Source organism: Cucumis melo, chromosome 7, assembly GCF_025177605.1.
Source record: "Cucumis melo cultivar AY chromosome 7, USDA_Cmelo_AY_1.0, whole genome shotgun sequence".
Taxonomy (NCBI): Eukaryota; Viridiplantae; Streptophyta; class Magnoliopsida; order Cucurbitales; family Cucurbitaceae; genus Cucumis; species Cucumis melo.
Genome location: NC_066863.1, coordinates 26930468 through 26948419, shown reverse-complemented (window position 1 = coordinate 26948419; position 17952 = coordinate 26930468). Strand labels below are relative to the sequence as shown.

General features: G+C 29.1%; 2 long non-coding RNA genes across 2 annotated transcripts; both read left to right on the top strand.

The window, feature by feature from the left end:
- Positions 1-3376: 3376 nt before the first annotated feature.
- On the top strand, positions 3377-4342 carry LOC103494496 (uncharacterized). Its single transcript, XR_538670.2, has 2 exons — positions 3377-3661; positions 4140-4342. It is a non-coding gene; the product is annotated as an uncharacterized LOC103494496 (long non-coding RNA).
- Positions 4343-8246: 3904 nt separating this feature from the next.
- Positions 8247-9057, top strand: LOC103494495 (uncharacterized). Its single transcript, XR_538669.3, has 2 exons — positions 8247-8496; positions 8784-9057. It is a non-coding gene; the product is annotated as an uncharacterized LOC103494495 (long non-coding RNA).
- The last annotated feature ends 8895 nt before the right edge of the window (positions 9058-17952 follow it).

The window sequence follows — 17952 nt, the reverse complement described above, 5'->3', positions numbered from 1 at the left end:
GGGAAATTAATTAATGTGGTTCCGTTTTTGTAAATTACACTTGTTCATGAATTGATCAAACCCTATTTTCAAGATTTGAACAAAGTTATATTTTCTGCCTTTTGATTCGGGAATATGATGAGTGTATTAAAAAATGTGTCAAATGTAGTTGAAAATATGTAGATCTATTAATCATCCCGAACTTTAATATCTTGTTTAGAAAAGAAGTTGAACAGGCACAAGAAGCTCAAAAAGTTGAATATTCAACAGAACAAAATTAAAATGAAACGAAAAGTTCTAGAAGCAAGACTAACTTGGTCAACAGCAAAAAGAAAATTATGATATTCAATGAGATGAAATGAACTTTCAATTATAAAATAAATCATTATATAATTTTGCACACTACTCATATTTTCCATCTCAAATATATACATCCTCAAGTGTTGGCCTATAAATATGATCTTTAAATTTCTGTACAATAATTATAGATCAATGGCTTCCAACACGAACTCAATGTCTTTTAAGGTTTTGTTTGTTGTCATTCTCATAATTACTTCTTCCCAGTACGTGGCGTTTGGAAGACATATTGGTGATGCCACTCCCCGTTATCGATCTTGTAAGAATCCCAATAATAATCCAAATGCCAATTTTCAATGATTTTTCTTCCCAATATTTCATGCTACCAAATTTTGAAACCCATGTTTCAAAGTTTTGTATATGGTGAAATATATAAAATTGTCTTCTCTATTCTTTTTCACTATATAGGCTTTTTAGTGCCGATTAGGGTAATAAAGGATTCAAACACAATAGACTTTTGGGTTACTAACACGTTTATATGCCAATGAATCATGCTTGGTTCTTCACTAAACCTAGTTCATTTTCTATTAATTTGTTTAATTGGAGTTGTTCTCATATATATAGTTGTATATAATGACTGCAGATCATAAGAATCATAGGGAAAAGGAGAAGGATTCAAGAGTTGAATATCATCCCCAAACTGATGTCCCAAGAAGGGGCCATTATATGGAGGAAGTGGAGGGGAGACATATCAACTAGTTTAATTAAGGCACGTGCATGAGATAGTAAATTCAAGTTTTATTTTATTTTGGTGTAAAAATATGTGGCCCAAAATGTGTCTATGCTACTCTGATCTTTTGATAATTTGTAGAATTTTGCTTTTAGGTGTTATGTTATACTGTGATCATTAAACAATTCTAAAGTTTCTCACTTGTGAATCGTTAATTAAGTTAATTGAACTTATATCTAATTATTTTAAAGAGCGTGACTTTCCTTTAATTTTTTAACGTGAGATTTTCGACATATCCTTCAAGATGAAATACTTGTTTATGGGGTTTATGAGCTTTGATATCATAATTGATAGTATGAGATTTCATCTCAAAACCAATTAATAATGCGATGAGTAATTCATCTATATTTTATAAAGAGTCATGACATCATTGATTTCTTCATGGTGAGATTCTCAACGAAGATACCAATTACCAAACTAACCTCCTAACCTAACCATTTGATATGTTTTTCGAGATTATAAATAAGAAATAAAGAAAAGAACATTTCCTTCTCCTCCATTTGAAAATTAATTCTTTCCCCATTTTCTTAATTAACAAGATATACACATGAGAAAGAGATGAAGAAGTGAACTGATATACCTCAACTAGATTAACACAATCGTAGTACCTTCGTTAGACCCGAATGTATAGAAGGGTTCATTGATAAAAAATATAGTTATAAACAAAAAGTCAGAGGAGAGCTCGCAGACGACAAAAACATTATAAATACTTTCATAAGATGTCAAGATGTGTACTTAATTCTAAGAAAAACTAAAAGGCAAATATCCATACTTAAAAAAGAAAAAGAAAGATGAGTATATTATAATAATTGAATAAAAAAAATTTAAAAGATAGTAAATGAAAAAACATATTATTTAGGTTAGAAAAAACTGCACTTTAAAACTTACAATTCAATACTTAAAATACAAATATTTTCTAACTCAAATCAAATAATTCTACATCTCAACAGATAAACATTTAAACTCCACAAGTTATATAAAGCTAGGTTTCGAATTCAGCATAACACCCTTATAAAACTACACCTATGTGCTATGTACACCTACTTTTTCCATCAATATGCAATAACAGTAGTGATTTTTATGAGTTCCTAGATATATATAGTTCTATGGTACATTAATTATATTATTTTGCATACATGTTTGGTGTGTCCATCTTATTTTTTTTATTTATATTTTCTAAGATTAGGTTATCAAAGTATAGTAGATGTGAGTTATATTATTTACAACTTGAGTACGAAGAACATGTGTGTCAACAAAAGGTATAAAAGCCTTAGTGCATTCAAATTATTGAAGTTGAAGAAGGGTATCTATTTCTGTCACATTCTAAAACAATAATTTAACCAAAAAATATACATCATCCTCCTTTTACTATTTTTAATGATGAGAAATTAGAGTTGATTTGGATTGATTTAAATTTCTTTTGTTGTATAAATTGTTTTAAAATACTTTCGAAAGCTATTTTCTTTTCAAATAAAGAGTTTGATATAACGAAAATTACTAAAAGGAAGGTTTCATAAACCGACCAAAAGTTTTTCTTTTTCTTGGTTCTGTCCGGTTTTGTCAAATTGCATGGGTTGCCAGCTTGGACAACCAACAGCACCACTTTCCCAGATTCCTTCTTTCCAAAACTAATTTCCAATCGAGGAAATGAACTAAAATGCTTATAAAATTGAACAAAATCTTATCATCTATTTCAATGGATCATATTAATTTATATTTGTAATCTTTTTAAAAAAATATTTTTATACACTTAATAAAATTACTCTACTTTATAATTAGCTTTTTAAAAATAATTAAAAAATAAACTATTTACATTATAAAAGACAAAAAAATTATACCTCGAACACTAGATCTTTCTTGAACTTTTCTCTAGCTCTTGTTTTGTTTTTCTTCCGGTTTCATGTAGTACTATCTTTATTTATATTAATGAAACCATTTGTATTTTCTTTTTATCAATGCAATGTTTTAGAATAGAAATATGACATGATGAGCACGCAAAAGATGTATTAATCTAGTTTTGAGATATATAGATGTGTCTACTTTATCTCTCTGCCCTTATTTCTGGTTAAAAAGTGTTGGACAACTGCATTTATTAATATTCTCCCCAGAAAAGAAAAAAGAAACTCCAAACAGTCTCTGTCTTTCACTCTCTGATCTAGTGGGCATGGAAGAAAAAGATTAAAGAAACAAAAACAACGTGGAAGTTGACTCGTCTCTATTAAAAGTTTAATACGACTATAAGTTTGAATTTTCAATTATGGTATAAAAAATTTAAAAATAAAAACTATACCTATTTTCTTGTTTATAAATACAAAGCAACTTAACACACTAACCACAAATAAAGCTCAAAGAGCATTACACATCTTCTTGATCATTTACAAATCATTAAGCTCTCTCTTTCTCTCTGGTCTCTTTCTGCTAATTCTGAAATGGCTTCCAAGAGAGTTTCAATGATTTTGAATGGGGTGTTCTTCATTATTATGCTTTTAATTTCATCTAATAATAATTATAATGTTTCTGCAAGAAAATTTCTTGATGTTAATACCCCTCTTGATGATGCCTTCAACCTTCAAATGGATACATCTTCATTATTCTGTGAGTTTTTAACTTTTTTTTTTCTCTCTCAATCTTAGATGTTCTTGTTTTAGTTTGTTTCAATCAGTTATTTCATTTCCTTTTTTAAAATTATGCTTATAAACACTATTCTTCCATATCTAATTCCACCTAAATACTACTGTTTTTTTTCTCTCTTTTTAATCTACTTTTTATTAGTGTTTTCAAAATAATCCAAACCAAAGTTCGAGTTAGTAAGTTACGTTATTGTTTTTTCTAAAAAATTATAAGAAAAAGAAAATACAATTTTCAAAAACAGAAACTAAAATCAAAGTGGTGGTTGCTAAAGAGGATCGAATTTCAATAAATTAGGTTTATGATCTTATGATTCGTGGTCGTAGAAAGTAGGTTTTTACTGTTGAATATAAGATGAATTTTCCATAATAATTATAGGGTTAGAAACATGATGTTAAATTGAATCTCTAATTTGATTTACTTTTATGGTTTTAATTTGTTTCAGATAAAATGGAGGGGGAGCTACAAGGGAGATTCCAGGATTTATTAAAAGCAACCACTGATAATGATATTCCTCGAGGTGGAAACTACTAATTAAGATGGAAAAATAGAAAAAATGTTTAGCAGTTGTTACTATATTTTTGTATCTTTGTATTTGACATTGCAGCATATTAATGAAATAACTTATGCTACTTCCTTGAGATGAAACTTTTTTTTCTTCAACTCCTTTTTAAAATTTCTATATGTTAAATCTATGTTTTATGTGTTAATGTCTGTTTGGATTGATTTTTGCAAATATTTTAGAAACTGATAAAGAGGTGTTTTTAAGCCCTTAGTTTCGAAGTTTAACCTAAATGAAAACCCTTTAAATATTGCTTGAAAAAAAAGCTTAGAAGAATACACGAGGTTGATTCTAAGACTAAATTACTTTGTTGGAATGATACTCATATCCTCGTCTTACATTGGTCTCCAACTATAAGGAGACGTATCTGTTATGCTTAGAGATTATGGAGATGCCAACTTAGTTAGAATGCATGTCTGAGTGCTTCATCTATCTAGTTAAGATGTCTAAGTGCTCCTACTAATCTATTTCTAAATCTTCTAAAAAGAAAAACGTAACTCTAAAATTTTATAAATTAGTTGAAAATGAATAGGAGATTGAACTAAGGTTGAAGATTTTTTTTAAACAATGTGTGGGGTTGAAGGATCGAACCATTAATCTTAAAGTCGATAGCTCATGATTTAATCTAAGTTGAGGTATGCTCTTCTTGATGAACTGAAAAATTGGTTATAGAATGTAGAAATTTTATTATGAAAACGTATACATTATACAATGAAGAGTTTAGTTTATTAAAAAAAAAGTTATTAATTTGATAGTATAATGTTCCATCTCAAAACAGGATAAGTGTGAATCTTCGATTAGATGCGTACGATAGAAAAATTTAATTAAGAACTATCTCAAAATTGTATCCAATGCATTGGTTAATAAAGGTATACAAGACAAAAATAATTTAATCAAAGAGAGAAAATGAAGTGCCTCAACTATTCATATATTGTCCGATATATGTTTGTCATTTGGCTCAACCATATTCTTTTATATATTCAAGAAGTAGAAGTTTAATTAGTTGGTAAATGCATGTGTAAGTTCATAGGTTTTGTTTAATCAAAGCATTTCACAATTATATTAAAAAGCTATACATCGTCACTCTATCTCTTTTAAGAAAACTACAATGTCACTTTAGTTGACTTCTAAAATGTATACATCAATTATAGATATAATAATTAGGTTAAAACTCAATTCTAATCCAATATTTTGACTTTTGTACCAGTGATTTATTCTTTTAATCGTTTTCGAACATTAGTAAAGAATGAATTTTTGATCTTCAAAAATATATTACTGTAACTTAATTTTACTCGTGCTCAAGTGACTAGATATTCTAAATAATCTTGAACATCTAACTAAGATTAATAAGGATTGTATTAGGTTAGTTTTATCCTAGGGTTGAGCTGCACATGCAGATGATCCACAAACTATAATATGCATTGTAAGTTTCAATCAAATAATCAATATTTGTGTGTGTTTTTAATCGTTTGCGAGTGGTTTATGAGATTTAAGTTATTGGTTATGTGTGATGGATGAATTTAATTAGTATATTTTAAGTTATTTGAATTTTAACGGTTTGAGCTGTATAGGTTGGATTGCTGGTTTAGAAACACCGTTTTGGTCTTCTGTGTAACCAATCCAACGAATTCAAATTTTTGAGTTTGTCCAAAAAATCACCAAGCAAATCTTTAGGTTCCTATCTATGATGTTCTTGAAAGTACAATTATCTTTTTTTTTTCTTTTTCCAATAGAAGAGATCAACAAATGACGATTGAGAGATTATTTATTTATTTATTTTTGGAAAAAGGATACTTCTTTAATATCATGTGAGAAACATACATATGGTCTCTCAACGGGTATATTATCTAGCTCCAACAAACTCTCGACGACGGAACTTTCATCAGGAGTTCATTTCTCACCACGTTTTTTCTTTTTTATCATTTTAAACCATTTCATGAGTAAAAAAAAAATGGTGGTTTTTTTTTTTTTTCAATTTACATTATAACAAACTTGTTCAATGCAATGGAAATAGCATCCTAAATTATAAAGAGATTAGATTTGGAAATGTCAAGAAAAAAGCAAAGGATCACAAAATTATCTCATAGAGATGAGATTGGTAGCTTATAGCTTTCCATAGAATTTAGAGTAATACTTATAGTGTCTTTCCAACATCCATCCATTTTTGTATATTTCCTTAGTTTTCATCACTCACATAAAAACAATTAAAATATTTCAAAAAAGAAAAAAGTAAAATTTATCACATGACAAATTATGATCGAACAGTTTGATAGAATGTATTTAAGTCACGTTCAAAATACATCTAATTACTTTTCTACTTTTTCGAATGTACCATAATGCTTTCTAAGTGGTAGGGACAGGTTGAAAAATTTGAGGGCAAAAATAACTTTTGGTCTGAATTTATAATAAAGTTACTATTGACTTAGCTTCATAATAATGTTAACTTGACCGTAGACTAAATACCAACTCTCGAGGTTTCTACTTTTAAATTTATTTAGCAAATGAAATGAATAGTCTCACAAAAAGGTCGAGTTTGTAATAATTAATCATTTGTCTTCTTAAGTACACAAAAAAAAACAAGGAAAGAAGACAAATTTATTTTCACATAAGAAGTTTGGTCATATTTATACTACATGAAAACAAACAATGTTGAATGTATTTTGAATGGTCAAAATTGTGAGAAGTTTGATCTGTCTTAAAAGATTATGTGTCCATTTTTTTTCAGTGTAATTGATATAGTAAAAAGAAAAAGAAAAAAACTAGATATATATGTTGTATTAATTTTAACCTTAAACTTATAAATTTTTTTCAATTTAAAAAATTAAAGCTTTAACTTTTTATATCAGAATTTGCCCCAACTTTAAATTTGAGCACACTAAAAATATTGGACCTTTAAAATAGTAAAAATAAATTGGGCACACGTATTATAATGTTTCACGGAGAAAAAATAAAACTCTGAAAAACAATATATAGATAAAAATGATGGGATGAACGACATTGTATAACCGTCATTATAGGACTCCTCATCTCTTCCACAGCAATTTGTTAATACCATCTTTCTCTCTCGATTTTTTCACTATAAGAAGCTTAATAACAAATTTTCCGAAGGTAAATCTTCTGTATATAAAGTTAATCATGTTTGGAAAAAAAAAAAATAGTAAAATTAATATTTGTTCCACTCCAACCATCATTTATCCTAATTATATGTTCTTCGTCAAAAGTGAGTTTTCAATCGATAAATTCTCTTAATTTAGGACGACAAGCTCCCCAAATATCTCCACAATGGTATGATATTGTCCACTTTAAGTATACACCCTCATGGCTTTGCTTTTGGTATGATATCAAAAAGTCTCATAACAATGGAGATAGTTGTCCTCACTTATATACCCAAGATCATCACCTTATCTAATCAATGTGGGACTATGGTCGGATTCACAATTAGGTTCGAGACATTCGGACATGATGGACGATGAAAAAAAGTTATTATAAAATATTTTATTTTGGTGAAGTAAGGATTATGGATGCCTCTAATAAACTTATCCAAGCTATTTACAACTTTGAATTTAGATATAAAAAGAACTTGTGAGTTATAAGCCTATATGTCAGTTTTTAAATTAAAATTCTTATTTTAATTTAACTAGAAAATATTCATCATGTAATGGACTAAAAGTAAAACCATGATTACAAAATTGATTGACATACAATGTTTAAATAAAACCGACCAATTAATTATGAATTATAATCACAAAGTTTGTCATGGCTCTATTTAATTAGTTTGTAAATTGCATAACAATTTTATTAAAAATTAAATGCTTTAGATGGATAAAAGATTAAATAATTTAGAAAAATAAGGATGAAATTTAAGTTGACTAGTCTCACCATTCACATTTATCAAAATGATAAATGTGAAGAGCATGCAATAAGATTAATAATTGTTCTTATATATGTATATAAATACATATTAAGCAACTTGGCACACACTAACAACAAATAAAGCTGATCAAAGAGCGATTACGTCTTCTTAATTACAAATCACTGAGCTCTCTCTCTGATCTCTCTGCTTCTGAAATGGCTCCCAAGAAAGTTCCAATGATTTTGAATGTGGTGTTCTTCATTATTATGCTTTTAATTTCATCTAATAATAATTATAATGTTTCTGCAAGAAAATTTCTTGATGTTAATATCCCTCTTGTTGATGATGCCTTCAACCTTGATCGAATTGGTGCTTCTTCATTATTTTGTAAGTCTCTTACCTTCCTTCTCCATCTTTTAGTAACTTCTTTCCCTTCTTTTTTTTAAATTAGGTAATCACATATATTAGAAAATTAGGTTTTGGAAACAAGTTGCCTAATAATTCGAGTAATAATAAGAAAAAGAAGCATAATTATTTAAAGAAAACATGAAACTAAAAAAAATGAAATCACATAATTAATGAACATATAGATTGTTTGTGATTTTATTATTATTTGTAGTTATAGAAGTCATTGAATGAATAATTTGATTTACTTTTATGGTTTTGTTTTTCAGATAAATTGGATGGAGAGCTACAAAAGAGATTCGAGGATTTATTAAAAACAACCACAGATAACGATATTCCTCGTGGTGGAAACTATTAAATATAAACACAAAAGTATATAGAAACTATTATACCTATATGCATGTATAAACTATAAACATATATGTTCCACTTTAATTTTGTATATGTGAAATATTGAGGCAGAATAATGAATATAAGTTTGTAAATGTTAAAATATGTTTTTAGATGTGTAACTTATAATAGGTTTGGATTGACTAGTGTCCTTAAAATATCTCAAAGGTGTGCACGATCTCCTAGCTCTAGCTCGTGGTTTAGTATTCCATCAGAATTTTACAGTTTAACATGTTTAGACGAGAGTAATACTAATAAGTTTAGAGTGTGACTACTTGAAAAATCATCATGTTTTCCTTATTGAGAAAGAAAATATGTTTTAAAATAACCTAAGTAACTTGAAAAATCAATCCAAACACACTCTTACTTATTAAACTTTCAAACGATATAGGACGGATCGTCTATGGCTAAATTACGACTCTGTGAATGATACTCGAACCCTCGCTCGAGCCTCTCGTATATTACACTTAATAGAAATTGTTTTTTTAGGAATGGTTACTCTAATAAGGTTTGATTAAACTCAAACTGTATCCTTCTTAAAAAAGAAAAATAATACTAAAATAAAACTTCTAAATGTATGATAGAAGAATGGAAGAATCATTTCAAGTTTATTCAAATAATTTTGATAAGATATTTTTTCCTTCTTCTTTTTTGGATTTCCTTTTAATTAGTATTATCTTTAGAGTGGTTGAGGAGGGCTTATCGTCGAGTAGCAATTAATTAATTATTTCAAAAAATGTGAGGAAATAATAATTTTGTAGTTCAACTAAAACGCATCTTTCCTTAAAATAAAAAATTTAATTTAATTTGTACATGTGTTTTCTGAGTGATTACATATTAAAGAAGTTAATTGATTAAATAAGTAGCTCAATTATATTCATGTATTGTCCCCATGTGTTTGTCTTTAGGTCTAAAGAATTACATATTCAAGATGTTGAAGTTTAGTTGATATATAAATAAATGCATGCACGAGTAAACTCATAGCTCTAATTTGTTTAATCGAAGCATTTCATAATTAAAAAGCTATACATCGTCACTCTATCTCTTAAAAAAACCACACTGTCCTATTAGTTGACTTATATATTTTCATTGATTAAAATTTTAATTTTGATGCCAAAAATACGGAAAAAAAAAACTACAACGTTCGAGTGAAATCATATATTGTTTGTTTGAGGCATGACGAGGGTGTTAAGGAGATATCAATCTAGTTGAGATGTCCGGATGCACCCATGATCCCTTCTTCTTTTAATATCTTGTTTTAAAAAATATTGAAGAAACGATTACTTGAAAATCAATAATCATACAATATTAGAGCGTTATGTTTTTGTCATAGAAACTCTAATACTTAAAGTTAGTTTCTAACAAAAGGTCAAGGTGAGAGCGACTTTAATTTTTAGGAGAAAGATATCCATATCTAATATGAAAGTTGTTATGGATCATGTTAGAATCAAACTAATCCCTTTTAAATAAGAACTCAAGAAGGTTGACTTGAAATTTGAAAGTGGAACTAGCTAGGGTGGGTTCGGCTTGACCTTGGCTCCAAGGTCGAGGTGAGCATTTTTGGCCACGTTCGACTCACTTAAGTTAAAGTTGTTGGTTGAAATGAGTTCTTAGGACAACAAAATGTCCACACTATGAGAATGATTATGTCTTGATGCTAATCTCAAACTTCTTGATACATACAAATATATTCGGAACAAATGAGACTATTGGATCAATTATAGTGAATTAAGAGGTCACTTACGGTTTCATATAATTCTTTGGCATAATATACTCTGCTAGGGCTGGCTAAAATTAAAATTTGTACTTTCCTTCCATATATATATATATGTACAAAGATTTATTAGTTTCATATATTTACAAGCTCATATTCAATAAAAACACTGATAAGGTTTTAAGGAGTTCCTAATCAATTACTTCCTAAGAATATAAAAGTTTATGAGTAATTGAAAAGTTGTGATGCTACCCTCCTTTTTGAAAAATAATAATACTTAAAAGGGTTGACTACTACAAAAACATGTAAAGTCTTGTGCATTAAAATATTAATTTAACTATATCATCCAATAAACATAAAAGTAAAACAAAAAATGATCAAATTTAAAATGAAAATGATAAAATATGTTTAAATAATAATCAATAATTAATCAACAATTAATTTTGTCATGGCTCTGTCCGGTTTTTAAATTGCATTATATTATTGGCTAATTAAAGACTTGGATTATTATTGGATGACCAAACTACCACTTTTTTAAATGTTATTTCAAAGCAAAAAATATACCTTTTTTTTTTTTAACCCTATTTTTAGTCTTGCTTTAGTTTCAAATGTCTCTCCTCTCAATTTAGTTGTTAGATTTCAAAATCTTACATTTTTACTTTTTAATTTAAGTTTTGTTTTAACTAGGCTTTTATGTTTCATTATTTACATTTTTAATTCGTTAAATAACTATCACTTTTTGCATTTTAGTATTAATATCTATTAATTAACTAAATTTTGAATTTCACATTTCATAATTATTTTAAATTAATTAATAGAAACGGTGTAAGAAAAAATTGTATATGAGTATTCAATTAAAAAATAATTGAAATCAAATTAAATGTATAACATTTTGAAATCTTGAGATTAAACAAAAACCTTCATGTCCCATTATACTTCAAAAAATAAAATAAAAAACTTAAACCCAAAATATATGGGGGATCAAAAGGGATTATATTATTCCTTATTCAAAGGTTTTTTTTTTTTTTTTTTTTTTAACGAGATACTAAATCTAAAGAAATTATTGAGTCCACCACGATATATCTCGACTAGATCAATACATCCTTAGCACCTTTTTATCACACACCCCATGACACCAAAAGTGAGTTGTATCCATCAACAAAAGCAATATACATTAAGCGGATCAATTCGAGAAGTTGATAGTACAAGGAATAGGCTAGAAAAAAGCCATCCAATTCAACCATATAATATAATAGATACACCATAGATCTTACGTAAAAATATAGTAGATTTGTACACCATAGAGCGGTCATATAATTGACGTTTTTTAAAAGATAGTGAACAAATACAGAAAGTGGGTAGGTTTCATTTGAATAAATATATGTAATAACTAAAGTATAAATTAAATGTTGTAGACTATGGTCATTGACTTTGACCATTGTCTTCCGTCGAATATATATGATAAAAATATTTTAAAAGAGAAAGTTAACTAGTCCCTGTTCACATTTATCAAAATGAATAATTGTACACCAATAAGATTAATAATAATAAAGAAAATCAACCATATTTTATGATTATAAATACACAAGCAACTTAAGTTACTTAACACTGAATATCAATTAATTAAGACTCAAAGAGTAATTAAATCTTCTTAATTACAAATCATTAAGCTTTCTCTTTGCTTCTCAAATGGCTTCCAGAAGAGTTTTAGTGATTTTGAGTGTGGTATTTTTCATTTTTATCTCTAATAATAATTATATTGTTTCTGCAAGAAGATTTCTTGATGTTATATAGTATCCATCTTGGGGATGGCTTCAACCTTGATCAAATGAGTGCATCTTCATTATTATGTGAGTATTATAACATATCTAGCTCTCTCCATCTTAGATGTTTTGATTTAATTTTGTAATGATCAGTATTTTGTGATGACTAAATGAGTTTATGGTTTATAAGTTTATTAATAGGAAACTTAAAAATGAGCTTCTATGTTGAGTTAATTCGTTTTGTTTGTAGTTTTATGATTCATACTCGTAAATTAAAGTATGTTTGATGGAGTCTACGTTTAATTGTGTATTCGACAACAACACTTTGTATCAAAAGGACATGTTTTTAATTACTTATAAATATAGGATGATCTTTTTGGGACTTGCTATAGGTAGGGGTGTACGTACGTACACTAAAACCAACCAAATTGTTTTTTTTCATAAGCCTCATTTTGTTTAAAATTTGAAGAAAATCAAAACTTTCAGTCAGTGGGGTTCTACATTTGAAAATCAAGTTCTATAAATAGTTGAACAAACAGTGTCTATATCATCTATTTATCTATAGAATTATTTATGGAACGCATGTGTTGGTTTTGAGACTTTTAACCAATTGTCATTTGAATTTTAAAATCGAATAGAAGCGAGTTGAGTAGTTAGGATTTAGTTTGGTATAAATATATATTTTTGAAAATTTTTGGTTTGTACAGCCAAGTGAATTGGGTTTAAAAGGATGAATTTCTTAGGGTTGTTGCAGTTTTTTGAATCTACAACTTATATATTTTCACTTTTATTGGTTTTGGTTTTTCAGATGAATTACAGCGGAAAGTGGAAAAGAGATTCGAAGATTTCTTAAGATCACACACGAGTAACGATGATCCTCGAGGTGGAAATTACTAAACGAACAAACAGTTGTAGTAATAAGTTAGAGTTGATAGTGGCAAAGGTTAGTCAGGAGAGTGTAGTGTAACTTGAGCGACTTTGATCTAGTATGTGATTTGGGTCGTTAGTGTTTGGAAGTTCTGATATTCTAGACATTGTCTTTTGTTGGAGTCGAGTCTAGAGATCATTTAATTTTTTAATGATCTTTGAATAAGAGGGGGGATGTGTTTTTGTGAGGGAGCTCTATAAGGATCTCACGTTGGGATACAGAGTTTGGTTGGATATATATGTCACTTTAGCACAGGTAATATAATTGATTAAGGCGTAAGGTCTAAAGAGTTGTTTAGTATGTTGTTATTTTTGTAAACATAATACGTGTATCCATAGTGTGTGCTACTGTAATTGTGTCTGGCTTATATGATAAGTTTGAATTGTGTTTATTTGTTGTTCTAAGCATGCTTGGGGCTTCTCATGTGAGGTTGTCCAAGCCATCACTTTTCCTTGGGACCTTTAATTTTTGGAGGTTGTCTTCACCAAGTTTGCAAAGTCGTGGAGTTGGCCGTGTAAATGTAGTCGTCGAAGTTGATCACTAGAATATGTTGTACTCATAGTATGACAACAATAGTCATTGATAGTGGCCGATGGATGGAAACTATATTAAAAAACGTTGGAGGATAAGAGATTTGAAGAGATCAATTAGGGGTGAATCGAAAAAAATAACTCATTCAACCCCATCAATATTTTAAGACATAGAACCATAGAAAGTCCAAAGATAGTCTACCTCCCATGTTTTCGTTTGTCTTTAGCTTTGGCATAATGTTTATTCCAAAAAGAAATTGATATGTAAAGGGTTGGTAGTTAATAAATAAATGTCTTTAGCTTTGGCATAATGTCTTTAACTTTGCCCCATTGCAAAGTCCATCTGGAATTTAATATCCTCCCACTTAAAAAGAAATGTAAACTGTCTCAGTCCAAGGGATCTATGTATTACCATGTGCAGCTGGAAACAGAAAACAAAAAAGAATATCATTCTCTTCAATACCTATGCCTCTGCCCTCTGGAACATATGGTTGGAGAGGAATGCCCGTATCTTCAATGGGAAAGAAAAAACAGTTGCTGACTTATGGGAAGATATAAAAGCTCTTGCAGGACTGTGGACCAGTAGATCTTCACTGTTTACAAATTATCAAGCTACTTCTATAGCCCTAAATCTAAATGCTTTTACTTAGCTTTTTACTATGCTTTATGTCTGTACTTTGTTTTCTCTGGGGCTGTTCTCAAGCCCTTTATCTTTCGTTTTGGGCTCTCCTGCTTCCGTGTACTGTTAACGTTTATATTATTAATGAAGCAGGTATGATGATGGTGCTAAGGGGGTGTCCACCTAGTGAAGATGCCCAGGTGCACCTACTGACCCACCGTTTCTTGTTAAAAAAAAATAAATAAATGTGCAAGTTCATTTTTTTTTATTAATTGAAGGATTATACATAATTAGACAGCCAATTAATTAAAATGTCACTTTAAGTTGACTACTCTATATATTTTCTATCAATTTGGGTAAGAAATTTCATGAGTTATTTCTAAGTCTTCCCAAAAAATACGATATATTAAATTATTCAAATCTTCATTTATTATTAGTTATATCAAGTTTTCCCCCGATTATTTTGACACATTCATAAAAACTTCATCATGTCTCCCATTAGTTACATCAATTAAATATGAAAATATGGTATTTTTCTTTCAAAAGATATCTTTTTTCAAGTAAGAAAATCACTTTAACCAAAAATAAGTTTAACATTGAAACGTTCAAATGACTTGACAACTTAAATTTGAACATCTCGATCTACATAATTCAAATTGCAAAGGTTAGATCGAGTTAGTTTTGATCATGGATTTGGTTGAGTCAAAATTTTTAAGCTTTTTTTTAGGTTGGGTTGGGTCCAAGCTACACTCTTACAATTTTGAGTTGACCCAACCCAATCCGAATTTCTTATATTATTTATATATATTGTAACTCATTTACATACATACATATATACATACATACTTATATATATTTATTGTGTTATGATGTTTGTAATAGAGATATATATATCTTCGATATTTAATATTTGAGTTTTATGAAATTTTCACTAGAAGAAATCTGATCTTTAATGTCAGGTGGAAAAAATGAAAAATGGGCTTTAATGTCGTTTTTCAAAAGACGGATGTTTAATGTCGGTTTTAAATCGACATTAAAGATAGAGCTTTAATGTCGGTTTAAAACCGACATTAAACACCCTATTTTTTTAGAACTGACATTAAAGCCCATTTTTATTTTATTTTTATTTTTTAATTTTGTAAAAATTCAACTTTCTCTCTCTTACTTTACTCTTTTCAGAAACCCTTCCACACACGATTTTTCATCTTTCTCAAATTTCTTTCACCCTTCTCAATCTCATCACTTTCTTCCCTCTCTTCTTCGACAGCTGCCGCCACCACCACAGCATACATCAGTTTCTTCCATCCCTATCGTCGTCTGTGTCCTGTCGTTGTGCTCGTCGTCGCCACCACTGTGTCCAACCGACCCCTTTCTTCGTCTGACCCCTTTCTTCCTTTTAAAATCTGTATTTTTCTCTCTTCTTAATCGATCTCATACATTCTTTGGCTCTTTATCAGCTTCCAATCTGTCTCAGCTTTAATTTGTACATTACAAAGAGCGGAATCACAAAGAGACGGAAAACCCAAAATAAACCCCACCGCTGTGGCCACGGTGCCGGACGACAACGATTCCCTTAAAGAACGAGTGAAATGCTGTATCATCATCTGGGTATATCATCCTTCGGCGAAGAAGGGAGATTTCAGCAGGCAGCGGCGTATGGTCAGGCCGGGTGAAGCAAGAACAAAGTTATGTTTATTAAAATAGAAATTGTAGAATTATATACTATTTTTTGGGAGGCAATATTTGTCTTTTCTAGAGCAGCTTTAACCTTATACTTGGTATTTGACAATCAATCATTCAAACTATCTTCAAGTTAGGCAATTGGTAATAAAAAATTACCAATCTTACGTGCATCGGTATTTAACCTACTAATTAGTAATAACCCATTTAGCTTTTAATTTTGTTTGTGAATTTTGCAAGCCAAACTCCGAAGTCCTTCGTGGTGGAAAAGGTATTTAAATCAAAAGGAGTTGGAAGAGAATGAAGTTGCTAGAAAGAGGTTTAAAAAAAAATTAAGGGAAATTTCATATAAACCAACTTGCCAAATCTACTTTCTCAAGTCAGGATGATGCCATTAAAAAATTTTAGGGTTTTATTTCTTTAGCAAATAGAAACCATTCTTCAGGGGTAATTTATTAGAATAGCTCATTCATTTTAGTATAGGAAAATTATCGCAAATTCATTTTAGTTTTAGTCTGGGAAATATTTTAGCCCTTTTGTTTGATGAAAAAGTTGGCATGGATTTGCTCCATGGTTTCTAGGTTTCTGTTCTTATCATTCTTTTCCCTCTTATAGACATGAATGCTTGCAAGATGGGAACTCATTTTTTTGTTAATTTCACACGGAGGATGTTCTAAAACGAATAGTTACAAGCAAAAGAGTGCAACTAATCGATAATAGACACATAAATTTTCATAGATCACTAATACTACGTTAGCTACGTTATTGGTTAGAAAGAGAAAATGGTCTGAGGTTATTGAGGATATAGTTTGTAAGATAAGCTAGAAATCTAACGTTTTTTTTTATTGACTTGAATCCACCAGATCAATAATGTGCTAGAGCTTTGTACATAAATAGTTTTTGATACTTAGGCATACCAATAATTTATTCATAGTAGTGTTTATTTATTTATTTTTTATTATTATAGGATGTGAAGATTGAACTTCTAAATACCTCATACCATACATATTTGATGGTACAATTGAGTTTTGATGATTTAAATTTATATAATCTTGAGTTGTATATATTATGTTTATAATCATCTATATGTGTTTTTTGTGTGCACCAAATGATAATAAAAACAATAAAATTGACAAGTTTTTAAAAAGAATCAACTTCCTCAATAGAAATCAATAATAATACAGAAAAAATAAACAACATATAGGATAAAAGTACATATATAAGCATGCTATTACAGAGAAGGTATTTGAAGTACATATATAAGCATGCTATTACTTAATAAGTATGTTTATTAAGTCGTCAACCTTCAATTTTGAAGAAATTTTTATTTTTATCCTGAGAGTTGTTAGCAATATTTCCTTGTCATATTCCAAATTCTCAATCTGTTTTTCATGTAGATAAAAAATTAGCGCCTGAGTAAAGTAGGCTCTGGAAAGGATGTGCACCACTTCGAATTTGAATTTGTTTCTTCGGTAAGTTGGTAATTTCCATTTTTTGGTCATTCATTATTATTATCTTTTTTTTGCTGTTTTCATAATATGTTGCAATGACTGCATTTTGAACTAATTTTAAGTAATAGAATATGAAGTTGGTGATGTCCATGAGGTTCTTCCTAGTCAGAGCTTAGCTGCAGTAAATGCTTTCATATTGTAGTTATGTTGTTCAAATCAGATTCTTGTTTTTGATGGCTCTATTGTAATAATTGTTGTTTAGCCATAAGAACAACCAAGAGATATATTATTCTCTTATCTGTGTAATCAAGCAAATCACAAGCACCAAATAATATGTAGGAAATTGATGGTTCAAGTTTAAGA